General features: G+C 42.8%; 1 long non-coding RNA gene and 1 other non-coding gene across 4 annotated transcripts in view; both read right to left on the bottom strand.

Annotated features, from left to right (window-relative positions):
• The window catches only part of LOC135094047 (uncharacterized), a 138,223-nt gene that overhangs the window by 9,830 nt on the left and 123,393 nt on the right, over positions 1 to 5,000 (bottom strand). The gene's annotated exons all lie outside the window — the stretch shown is intronic.
• Positions 4,807 to 4,878, bottom strand: Trnad-guc (transfer RNA aspartic acid (anticodon GUC)). The gene has a single exon. It is a non-coding gene; the product is annotated as a tRNA-Asp (tRNA).

Genomic DNA, 5,000 nt, shown 5'->3' with positions numbered 1-5,000 from the left:
TCTAAACTCGCGCTGTCATCCCCTGCTCCACGACTTTCCTTCTCTGCAAGCTGTGTTGCTGTCCTCTGTTTATCTGGAGTCTGTCTGTTTCAAGCCACCTGTTCTTATCGCCACCTGCCTCTACCACCACCACCTGATACCCTCCCCTGTTATCGCCCAGCCCCATCTGGCACCCAGCTAAGACCCACCTGTCGCCATCTATTCACTCGCCTACCTTCTTTCATCATCTCTTTAACCACCGCTACCATAACCTCCTGTCACCGTTAGCCTCCTCCACCGCCATCATTTCCAACAAGACCTTTCATCTAAAGTTCCATTTGTCGCCAGCTTCCACTTGTGCTTCCTCTTTTTTTCCTTTTTTTTAGGTCTTTACGTGAGCGGAGTGGCGTCTGCTTCCAAAATCAGTGTCACATTTGATATGTTTAAATGTTTGTGAATCTGAATGCAAAATCTTGTCATAACTTAGCTTGATTTGTGTGATGATTATTCTCTCTCTCTCTCTCTCTCTCTCTCTCTCTCTCTCTCTCTCTCTCTCTCTCTCTCTCTCTCTCTCTCTCTCTCTCTCTCTCTCTCTCTCTTACAAACTCCCTCCCAAAGGTACTCTAAAGTTTCCATCTTTAAATACACACACACCTATTTCACCCCTACACCTTCATTTTTCCCTTTACACACACATGCTTCACATCCCCTCACCCCTTTCACACCACCACTCACCCTCACACACCCTCTGTCCCTACATTACTTCCACATACCCCATAAAAATCAGCTCTCTCTTCCTGCAGTTTGCCAGCCTCCACCCACCCAACCTTCCACACCCAACCCCGCACCATATCTCCCCTCCTCACCCACATACCCTCCACTCACACACGCACGTATCCACTCAATCAATACAACTATCATCCCTCCACATCTGACAATACTCCACTACCTTTCCCCCTCTAACCACCTCCACCAATCCACCTTTCCACAGCCTTTTAAATCCCCCACCTGAACGCTGCCATTCCCATAGATAGCGCCATTCTGCCGCCATCACCCCCCCCCCACGTCCTTTCATACGCCCAAATATCACAACATGTATTTTGATAACCTGCACCATCACTCCCATTTCCCCATAAAGCTTGAAGGATGAGGAACTAAAAACGAAGACCATCCGTGGAAACGCCTAGCATAAGGACCTGATTCCCTGACCAGCGGCGCCTCGAGGACACCCATATATAGCGGATCCTTATACGGGACACGAACTGCAAACTTATAAACATGCAAACACGCTCCAGTATAAACAACATCACGAGCTTAAGTGTCTGTCTGTCCTCGGAGTTTATAGAACGAGTGACAATCGACTTAGAGGGCAGTCAGTGGTTGGTTGGCTGGTTGACTGGTTGCTCGGTGGCTGGTGGTAGCTTCTCGTGGCTGAGAGAAAGGGAGAAACGGAGAAAGGGAGAAAGGGAGGAGGGTTAAGCAAAAGAGGAACGAGGGACATGATGTTTGTTGTGGTGCTTAGAAAGGAAGGCCACAGCAGGGAAAGGGAGGTAACAAGGAAGGAGAACGAAGGAGGACGTGGTAAAGGAGGGGTGTGGTCAGTCCTCCTTCTCCTGCTCCTTCTGCTGCTTCTCCTCCTTCTCCTATTATCGTGTTGTGTTCAGTGGTGTGATTCTCCTTGTATATCGTGACTTATGAGTCGCTGCTGCTTTCAGTGTGTGTGTGTGTGTGTGTGTGTGTGTGTGTGTGTGTGTGTGTGTGTGTGTGTGTGTGTGTGTGTGTGTGTGTGTGTGTGTGTGTGTGTGTGTGTGTGTGTGTGTGTGTTTCTTTAGCCATAGCCAGAGACGGAGGGACGTGAATTACTGTCAATAAAATACATCTGGGCACCAACAACCTCTCTTCCTCCTCCTCCTCCTCCTCCTCCTCCTCCTCCTCCTCTTGGTCGTCTTCGATGTATCACCATTATCGGCTCTTCCTTCCCGACGTGTCACTTCGACGCTACTTATACCCACAGGAGGAGGAGGAGGAGGAGGAGGAGGAGGAGGAGGAGGAGGAGGAGGAAATGCAGAAAGGGATGGTGTATACGAAATTGGCGGGGAGGACGCAGGAAGGAAGGAGAGGGAAGACAAACGATGTGATAAAGAGGAGGAGGAGGAGGAGGAGGAGGATTAGGCACGTTAGGGGTAAGGAGATGAGAGGGATAAAGAGAACAGGTGATGAAAGGTGTGCTGGGAGATATGGGAAGTGTGAAAAGGGAAAGAAAGGACGATGAAACACAGGACGAGGAAACACACTCAAATAAATAATAAAAGAGAATATAGAGGATAAAATAACTAGACGAGGAATGCAAAAGGGAAAACAAAGGAAAAAGAAGGTTAGAAGGGGAAACGGAGGAAGGAAAGGAGACAAAGAAGAAACACATAGAGCTTATATTGAAGATGATAAGACCGTATGAGTTAAGATGCACCCACGTACAGAGAAAAAAATAATAGATGAAGAAAAGATTGAAAAATATAATGGAAAAGAGTAAAATGGAAAGAAATCTATCTGAAGGGAAGGGAAGAGAAGGGAAGGGAAAAGAATGGAAGGGAAATCAAGAAAGGGAATGAGAGAATGAAGACAAAACACACAGAGATGATAATAGTAAAAAGATGAAATATAAGTCAATATATGTTGAAGAATGTAGAAGAAAAAGTAGCATTAAAAAAACAGAATAGAAATGAGATAATGAGCAGAAAGTGAAGAGAAGCGAAGAGAAGCAAGATAAGTAACAACAACATGAGGAAATGAGGGAAGATGAGAAAAGGGAATGGAAGAGGAGAGAACAGGAGAAGGCAGAAGGTACCAAGAGAGGATCGTTTTAACAGGTGAGTCGGATGCTGCATCTTAATAGTGATAATTTTGCTACTTTACTGCAATCACCTGACAACAGCCGATGTTTAAGCTTTTAGAAGTTATCTTTTGTTAAGTCACTAATGCATTTTTCTCCCTTCTTCTTCACCTGCGTTAGTCTCTCTCTCTCTCTCTCTCTCTCTCTCTCTCTCTCTCTCTCTCTCTCTCTCTCTCTCTCTCTCTCTCTCTCTCTCTCTCTCAATGTAAGCTATTTTTCCTTTCCCTTTACCCAAATTTCTCATCTTCTTCTCCTTCTATCTCCTCCTAGTCCTCTTTTCCTTTCTTTATCTATCCTTCTCCTTCCTCACTTTCCCTTCTTTTCTCCATCACATTACCTCTTCCAAACTTCCCTTCCTACGTGAACTTCAATTCGGATTAAAAAAAAAGTAAGTTCTAAGAGAAACCGAGGAAAAAAATATATATAAGAAAATAGAGACACGGTAAAGAAATATCCAACGCACATTGGTTGTAGATAAACGTGCGGTTATAAATGTGTTTGTTTTTGAGGAAGAATATGAGGAAATGTACGCACGTAGTATTAAGGCGGAATCTTCAATTTAATTTATTGCACAGGTATTTGTCTTCTTCTTCCAGTACTTAGGGCCGTGTATGGATATTATTATGGTGGAGGACAGGGAGGATGGTGGAGGAGTGATAGGGAGGGGAGGAGGAATGAGGGAGAGTGAGGAGTCTGATTCGACTTTAGATGCTGATGTTTTAGGGAATAATATAATTTTTTTTTTTTTAGAATATATGATAAATTGTTTAAGGAATGAAGGAGTAAGGGTCAAAAATGCAATATGTAGATACAGTGAGGAAAGCATGGGATGAAATGGTTGTGAAAGGAGAAGAAAGAAGAAAAGTTTGAAATAAAAGAAATTGAGAGAGAGAGAGAGAGAGAGAGAGAGAGAGAGAGAGAGAGAGAGAGAGAGAGAGAGAGAGAGAGAGAGAGAGAGAGAGAGTGTGTGTGTGTGTGTGTGTGTGTGTGTGTGTGTGTGTGTGTGTGTGTGTGTGTGTGTGTGTGTGTGTGTGTGTGTGTGTGTGTGTGTGTGTGTGTGTGTGTGTGTGTGTGTGTGTGTGTGTGTGTGTGTCCGTGTGCGTGCGTGTGTGTGCTAAGCCTAATGGATGTAATACACGAAAGACCGCAAACAAATTACTACCTGAAGCAATTAATTATGGAAACGCTTCGATGCTAATTAGTGAGAGAAAAAAAAAACTCATGTATAAATATCAAAAAAAACAAAAAAAAAAATTAACTAATAATGAACTTAAAAATAAATACCAAATAATAAGGAAAAAACTAAGTATACAATTCTTATTATTTACTTATTGATTATTTACACATTGATGTATATACGCATCAACATTTGTCTACTACCCAGCTTTAAAGGAGGAACTGAGATAGATAGATAGATAGATAGATAGATAGATAGATAGATAGATAGATAGATAGATAGATAGATAGATAGACAAATAGATAGATATAGATATAGAGATAGATAGATAGATAGATACATGGACCGATAGACAGATAGTTACATAGATAGATAAATTTAAACAGATACGAAGGAACACAAAAGTAGGTACAAATATTAACAGGTGAGTTGGTCCTTACAGGGCTGTTTGTGATAAGCTACTCTACCTGATATAAAGCAAGAAACGTAGGATAGTAAATCTAAAGGTTCCTCCCCACACAAAGTTCCCTTCAGCCGCGCCTAACAAGAAAGGAACCAATGCTGGGCGGCATGCAAAAATTCTATGGTAATCATTCCACGAATAATATAAAAGCTGTCAGTACTGGAACAACTATCCGATCACGGCATGCAGCGAAGAGAGTAAACAAAAGTGAAGAACGTAAACAAAAATACAATCACTGAAATAAATGTATGAATAAAATTAATAAAAGCAAAGAAAGAATGCAGGAAAACTAATTGCCTCCCCGGCGGGGAATCGAACCCCGGTCTCCCGCGTGACAGGCGGGGATACTAACCACTATACTACCGAGGACCTATTCTGTTGTTGAAAGGAAATGATAGAATGACAATTAAGCGCTATACTACCAATGAACAGAGAGAGAGAGAGAGAGAGAGAGAGAGAGAGAGAGAGAGAGAGAGAGAGAGAGAGAGAGA

This window comes from Scylla paramamosain, chromosome 3 (assembly GCF_035594125.1).
Source record: "Scylla paramamosain isolate STU-SP2022 chromosome 3, ASM3559412v1, whole genome shotgun sequence".
NCBI lineage: Eukaryota > Metazoa > Arthropoda > Malacostraca > Decapoda > Portunidae > Scylla > Scylla paramamosain.
The sequence above is the reverse complement of the archived record's forward strand: the minus strand, read 5'-3'. Positions and strand labels throughout refer to the sequence as shown.